Source organism: Dryobates pubescens, chromosome 20 (assembly GCF_014839835.1).
Source record: "Dryobates pubescens isolate bDryPub1 chromosome 20, bDryPub1.pri, whole genome shotgun sequence".
NCBI classification, from domain to species: domain Eukaryota; kingdom Metazoa; phylum Chordata; class Aves; order Piciformes; family Picidae; genus Dryobates; species Dryobates pubescens.
This window is the reverse complement of record NC_071631.1, coordinates 21,380,586-21,388,190: the sequence shown is the minus strand read 5'-3', so window position 1 is coordinate 21,388,190 and position 7,605 is coordinate 21,380,586. Positions and strand designations below refer to the sequence as shown.

At 45.2% G+C, this 7,605-nt stretch overlaps 1 non-coding gene across 1 annotated transcript; it reads left to right on the top strand.

The window, feature by feature from the left end:
- The first annotated feature begins 6,524 nt into the window (after positions 1-6,524).
- Positions 6,525-6,598, top strand: TRNAK-CUU (transfer RNA lysine (anticodon CUU)). The gene has a single exon. It is a non-coding gene; the product is annotated as a tRNA-Lys (tRNA).
- The last annotated feature ends 1,007 nt before the right edge of the window (positions 6,599-7,605 follow it).

The window sequence follows — 7,605 nt, the reverse complement described above, 5'->3', positions numbered from 1 at the left end:
TGTCTGGAAAGCTCCACAGTCTGACTGGCTTGTAAGACATGAATATTAGCATTTCTCATCTATTTTAAACACACTGATTAACTAGGCTGTGTTGACAGGTAGGAAGTTGGCTGGAAAGTATGTCAAAGAAAAAGGGACAAGAGCCCTGCAAAATAGATAAGGTTCAAGAAAACAAATAGTCCTGCTTCTGAGTCTTCTCTTCTTGTGGAATAGAGTCTGAGTTATTAAGCTAACTTCAGACACATTTAGAAATTGTTCCCTCAGGTATCAGTGCAGATGGAAAAGACATCTAAAGGCTTAGGAAAGATTCAACACTTATTTTGACTTACAGAAACAACTCCAGCAACACCTGCATTCAATTCTCAAGCTTTTTGTCCTCTGAGTAACAGCTTTCCAGATGCCAGGATGAGGCAATGTCTGGCAGGCCATGAAAGAACTCCATTTCTGTGCACAAATCTAGAACTCTTTGGACAACTATTGCAACATACCTCTAAGACACAGGTCCTGTTCTATTCTATTCTTTGAAATTCCCATCCACTGCTAAGTTTACAGAAAAAAATCTCTCTTGATTTTGCTAATGAGTCTGGGCCTAAGGGTCAGATGAATTCTGAAATAAATCCTAGGGTGATCAGTGTTAACTTTCAGAGGCCAGTTACACTACAGACTGTAGCCTCTTCTAGCTAGAATAACACACAAGGTCAGCATCATGCTCCTGCTATTCTCTTCCAAGGACACTGCAGCAGAAGTCTGGCCAGGTTTTGCCTGTGTCCTTTATTGCTTTGAGGACGAAAGGACCTATCAGAGTTGCTCATACTAATATTCCTTCTGAGCTTTTAACTTTCACATCAGTTTTGGGTTCTATGTATTTTTTCCCCAGTTCCATGATTGTTTTTTTACATTATATATAGAATTCTGTTCTGTTCTACATTCCAGGCACTTGGGATTAGAAGGCACCTCTGGAAATCACATGTTCCAAACCCTTTGCTCAAGTAGGGTGAACTAAAGCACATTTCTTGAGGTCTTACCCAGCTGAGTTTGAATATTTCCTAGGACAGTCACTGAACAACCTCTCTGGGCACCCAACTCCAATGTTCCCCCACCCTCACAGAAAAGTTTTTTCTTATGTTTAAATTTTGTTATGTTAAATCTCCTTTATTGCAATTTGTGCCCATTGCCTTTTATCCAGGCTCTGGGCAGCACTGACAAAGGCTGGCACTCTGTAGGTTATAACTTAGGAGACAAAAAAGCCTTTTTTTCTTCACAGGACTTGGCCCAGTCCTGTGATTCCCCAGCAACTGCTCAGAGTTGGTATACAGAGGTGGCACTTTAGTCCAGTGCTGGCTTGTGTAGCCACAGTGCTGTGCAGTACTACACTAACAGAGAAATTTAAATCTAAATAGGAATCTAAACATGAATCTAAACAGTGAGAATACACAAGCCAATCATCAGCATTGTAGAATCATGGAATAGTTTGGATTGGCAGGGACTTTAAAAGTCAGCTAGTTTGGATGCCATGAGCAGGGACATCTTCAACTAGATCATGTTGCTCAGAGCCCCAAATGACCTGACTTGCAATGGTCCCAGGGATGGGACATCTCCCACCTCTCTGGGCAACCTGGGCCAGTGCTTCACTACCCTCAGCATTAAAAATATCTTATTTCTATCTAGCGTGAATCCTCCTCTCTTAATTTAAAATCCTCTTTCTACAGGCTGTGTGTGGGTGCTTATTTTGGCTGGAACCAGCTAGTTAGTTCCAGGCAGAGGTTCCTAACAACAGGCTGATGGAGAACTTTAGGAAGCCCTTGGGCTGGTGGTTGTTCTAGGGTGTGCTCTGCACAGCACTTGGGAAACAAAACTCAAAATGTTAGAAGCAGGGCTGATTGCTCAGGATCTGTCTGTGGGCTCATACAAAGGCAGCAGCCTCCTCTTTGAACAGACCCTGCTTATCTTTCTTCAGGGTTAAGCCATCCTTATGGTGAAGTTTTACACCTGCTGCCTGTCCTGCCAGTCCCTGCACTCCCAAGGCAGCCAGAGACAGGGCTGCCCCCTCCCAGCCATATGGGCTGCATATCATTCATTGTCTCCGACTGTTACATGTATTTTGTAATACTTTTTAACTTCTACTATTTCTTCTGAAGAACTATGTAGCTTTTTAAATACTTTCCTTCTGCTGGGTTACTGCTGTGTAGTCAAGGGAATGAGCCCCAAAACTGTTCTGCCCCAGGCATCAGGTCTGGAATGGAGCTGGTGCGAGAGCAATGCAGAGATCTTACCCTGAGGATGTTTTCTCTTCTTGTGTGTGAAAAAAGACTTGAGATGGGCTGAAAAGTGGTTCTTTTTATTTGTCCCATGTTGGGTGGATATCAGTCTTGCTCTTACTGGGCATTTCTGGGTAAATAACTGTCCTGCTGCAGTGCACACTAAGCATTATTTGTTGCCCTGTAAAGAACTCATCCTTGATTTTGTCTGTAGATAGACTTGTCTGACATCCCAGAAGCAAGTGTGTAGTTCTTGGTGTTCACAGGATCACAGGCTCACAAGATGCTAAGGGTTGGAAGGGACCTCTGGAGTCCAGTCCAACCCCCTGCCAGAGCAGGAGCATAGAATCCAGCACAGGTCACATCCAGACAGGGCTGCAAAGGCTCCAGAGAAGGAGACTCCACAACCTCTCTGGGCAGCCTGTTCCAGTGCTCTGTGACCCTCACAGTGAAGTTCTTCTTCATGTTGAGGTGGAACTTCCTGTGCTGTAGTTTATATCCATTGCCCCTTGTCCTACACAATGCTGTCTGTCATGACATTGAAGGAGGTACAGTAGCAGCTTCCACCGATCAGAGAACAGCACCTTTGTGGACAAATACTGGGACCTAAAGCAAGCACAGCAGTTCCTACTGAGGAGAAGGAAAAGGGATTCTTCCTCAGTGATGCTCCTGTAGGAATGGGTAACTGATAGGACAACTGACAAGATGCTGTAACAGAATGGGTAGCAAAGCACTTCTGAGCATGGGCCATGTCTTGTTTTCTGAAATTCTGCTGCAGCCATTTGTCCATAGTCCCTGTGCTTTGCCTGCCATGTGATGCTGCTGCTTCCCTAGATAACAGTGATGCCACATATGAGATCTCCCTCCAGCAGTACTCAAGACAGGGTAAAATGTGTGTGTGGAGAGCTTATCTACCACCTCAGTCTGGCTGTTGTGGAAGGAAAACCACATCTCAAGGTGGAGAAATCTCTCTCCTAGGTATTTCCTAGTTATTCCTTTATTTTAACTGATCATCTAAGAGAAGTGTTTTTCTCCTGTTCCAAAAATCTTATTTTCTTACCAAAGAGAGTAGGGAATATGATAAAACAGGGCAGATGGGGATGATCATTTAGAAAAGTTTGTGGGAAAAGTAGCTACCCTCTACATGCTGTACAGGTCTCTTCCCAGGAAGATTCCAGGCCCTGAACAGTGACAAAAGCAGCCCTGAAGGAAAGTGTTAGAGCAACAGAAGAAGTGTGTAGGTTCCTGTAGGTGTGAGCCCAAGTACATATTTACAGGGAGAATAGCTTAAAACCATTTCATAATGTCTGAAACAAATGCACAAATCCCTCTGTTCTTATGTTTGGCTCAGCTGGCATTCCCTGTGCAGCTGGTAGAGCCAAATGCTTCACTCCTCAGCAAGCTCAAAGCTGTCCTTCATATCTCAAGGTGTCAGCGAAACATTAGCTCCTTTCTGCTGAAACCCAACCCCAAGGAGTGATGACACTGGCAGCCATAAAAATAACTGTCTGGCTTGGGGTCCTCATGGAAGTGTTTGCTGTTGGATTCCTGAGCCCAGGATAGAACAGACATTTTCACAAGAAATCAGACCCTGCAGGCACCCATTCCAGCTTGGGCCATTTTGAGAAGTCATTGCACACTTTGTGTGTGGCAGGGAAAGGAGTAACTTTTCTTGTGTCCCTGTATGCTCCCAACTCAAAACTACAGATGTTTCCTGCATTTTCAGGAGGTATCCTCTCCTTCTGCCTACAGTGATCAGGGGACTTAGCCACTGAGAAATGGGATTGCCTGGTGGCATTGTCATTACTGAGCAGTGGCTATGGGTTCCACTGGGGATCAGCCGTGAAAAGGCTGTGCCACAGAGGGCCTGGAGGTGTGTGCTGCTGCTCTGGTGCCAGGCCAGACTCTGCTTTATGGGTGGCAGACACCACTCTGTCTGCACAGACAGGCAGGTTGAGCACAAACAGATTCAAATGCAGCCACTGCGCATGGCACTCCACACATCTATCCCAAAAGTGATGAGCCATGGCCTTGGATACTGACAGGGTTCAGAAGTGCAGCTACAGCACAGCTGGGCCTGCTCACAACTGAGAAAATCTGCTCCCACTCCAGGCAGGGGGTTGATGGAGTCTCCATCCCTGTAGGTGTTCAATAAACATCTATGGCACTCTGGGACATGATTTAATGGCCATGGTGGTGTTGGGTTGATAGTTGGACTGGATGATCTTGGTGGTCTTCTCCAACCAAAGCAATCCCATGATTCTAGGACACTCTGTTTATGTCTGCACTCTGTAGGATGCAATACAGGACTGACAACAACGAGCAGGGTGAATGAAGCGTCCAGTGGGGAACTCACTGTTCAACACTGAGGATTGTGGAAGGCCTTACCCAAAACAGCTCTTCTGCAGTTTGGTTTTCATGCTGGCCTGAATGTCTCCATATCTAGTCAGGCTATGCTCAGATCTTTCATGGTTAGGAGTTTTAACATTTCAGAGGGAAAACTGTTTGTGGGAGGAAGGCTTCAGTTTTGTTGGAGATTTCCTCAGTGGGAGGAAGGTTTTTTTTTCTCATTGTATTTGTATCATCTAAGCAGTACAGATTGTTTCCTGTGCTGGCAGTTGATCCTTTTCAGACATTCTCAGTGCTCCTTCTAGTCTGTCTCATCCTTTCTGAGACGAAATTACCAAACCTGCCTTTAGTAATCATGATGTGCACAGACCATGAATGCACACTGCAGGATACTGCTGACCTGTGCTATGTACCACATGAACTCATCAGTAAGATGAACTCCTGCCAGCCCTAGCTTTGGGTCACATCTTCCTAAAACCTTTTGTAATGAGCTGCCACAAGAGACTGAAAGGATTCTGAACTAAAAAGTCAGGCTTAGTTGCACATCACCTGGTTGCTTTTACATTAAAAAGAAAAACAGATTAGAGAAGATGTGGAAATGAATAGAAGCTCATCAGCTGGTCACCTGCCCAAAGAGTCCTTGCTTTAGTCTAAGCTTTAGTTAAATTCTTATGTCTGTCTTCAGAACAACCAAATAAAGCAAGAGGTAGTTCAAGCAATGGGTCTGGGACCTGTCCGAGATGGTCCAGACATTAAGAACATTTTGTACACGGCTGCAGGTGACAATGGTCCAACCTGGTGCTTGTGGCAAAGAGCTCCAGGCGAGATGACCTCTTGGTTTCTGGAGTCGAGGTTACAGAGGTTCAGAGGCAAATTATACTCCAACAGAGAAAGACATTGTAGCTGCCTATGAAGGAGTAAAAGCAGCCTCTGAAGTAATTGGAACTGAGTCACAACTTCTCTTAGCTGCCAGATTACCAGTTTTGAATTGGATGTTCAAAGGCAAAGGTTCCACTCCACATCATGCCACAGATTCCACCTGGTCCAAGTGGATGGCTCTGATAACACAGAGAGCTCGAATGGGAAATCTTGAAAGACCTGGTCTGGTGGAGGTGATCTCAAGTTGGCCTGAAGGAGCCAACTGTACTAAACCTTCCGAGGAGAGAGTAACTCGTGCTGAGGAAGCTCCTCCTTACAATGACCTTTCTGATGATGAAAAGAGATATGCTTTGTTCACAGACAGTTCCTGTCATCTCGTTGGGAACAAGCGAAGGTGGAAGTCTGCAGTGTGGAGTCCAACACATCGAGTTGCAGAGGCGAAGGATGGAGAAGGAGAATCCAGTCAGTTTGCAGAGGTAAAAGCTGTCCAGCTAGCTCTCGACGTAGCTGAACGTGAGAGATGGCCAAAGCTTTATCTCTACACCGACTCATGGATGGTAGCCAATGCTCTGTGGGGTTGGCTAAAGAACTGGAAAAAGAATGGCTGGCAGAGGAAAGGAAAACTCATCTGGGCAGCTGACCTGTGGCAAGACATTGCTGATCGAATCGAGAGAATTCCAGTGAAGGTGAGACACATTGATGCTCACATTCCTAAGAGCAAAGCTACTGAGGAACAGCAACACAACCATCAGTCAGATCTAGTTGCAAGGGTTTCTTCAGTAGACACAGACTCTGACCTTGATCTCTACTGGAAACACCGAGGTGAGATGTTCTGAGCTCACTGGGCTCACGATTCGTCAGGACATCAAGGCAGTGGGCTCGTGACAGAGCCATAGACATTTCCATGGATGCTATCACACAAATCATCCATGACTGTGACAAACACTGGATGGTTGGAAATTTATGCAGTTCCACATGCAACAGCACGTGTGGTAGATTGAGAGAGGGCTTAGCTCTCCCTCCTCCACAGAGTAAGAAACCACAGCTAACTCAGTCGGTAGAGCATGAGACTCTTAATCTCAGGGTCGTGGGTTCGAGCCCCACGTTGGGCGCCAATAAATGTGGTAGATTGAGAGAGGGCTTAGCTCTCCCTCCTCCACAGAGTAAGAAACCACAGCTAACTCAGTCGAAGAGCAAAAGCTATATATTTACAAGCATATATGGAAAGCAGGTTATATATAACACAATATATACAGGTATTTACAATATATACACAGAAATACACAGCAAAGACAAATAACACAACAAAAATCCCTCCCTCAGGGAGGGATCCCCTCTTTGGAACCCCCTCTCTCCCCCCCTTACCTCCCTTTTTCCCCAAAAAGGGGTTAGAGAGAGAGAAAGGCAAGTTACTAAGGAAAAGAGTTGTTAGCAAGCTTCAAAAGCCCATGCAGGATTAGTGTTTGCTTATCTGAAGGCCAAGTCCAGCAGTTCGCAGAAGAAGCAGGCAGGGAGAACAGGCTGAAACACCAAACTCCCCCAACTCCCAAACCGAACTGAACTGAGGAAAAAATTTTCCAACCGCTTCACAATCTAAAGCTGAATTTTTGTTTATCAACCAATGAAATTCGTTTAGAATATCAGAATGTTTTGGTTCTAGTACCAAAAACATTAGCCAGTGTGTTCCAGCAGTGTTTGTTCTTAAAGGCACAGCCTCAAACGACCACAGCACGTAACACCGTTCTTGGTCTGGAGAGACAGATCCTGTGGAGACACGGAACTCCAGAGAGGATTGAGTCAGACAACAGAACTCACTTCAAAAACAATCTTGTAAAGAACTGGGCGAAAGAGCATGGTATTGAGTGGATATTCCACATCCCCTAGTATGCACCAGCTGCAGGGAAGATTGAATGCTACAATGGTTTGCTGAAGACCACTCTCAAAGCCATGGGAGGTGGATCTTTGAAAAACTGGGAAAAACATTTAGCACAAGCAACCTGGCTGGTGAATAGTAGAGGTTCAGTGAATCGAGCTGGACCGGCACACTCAGATCTGCTGCAGAAAGTAGAAGGTGATAGAGTTCCTGTTGTTAGAGAAAAAATCCATTAGGTAAAACTGT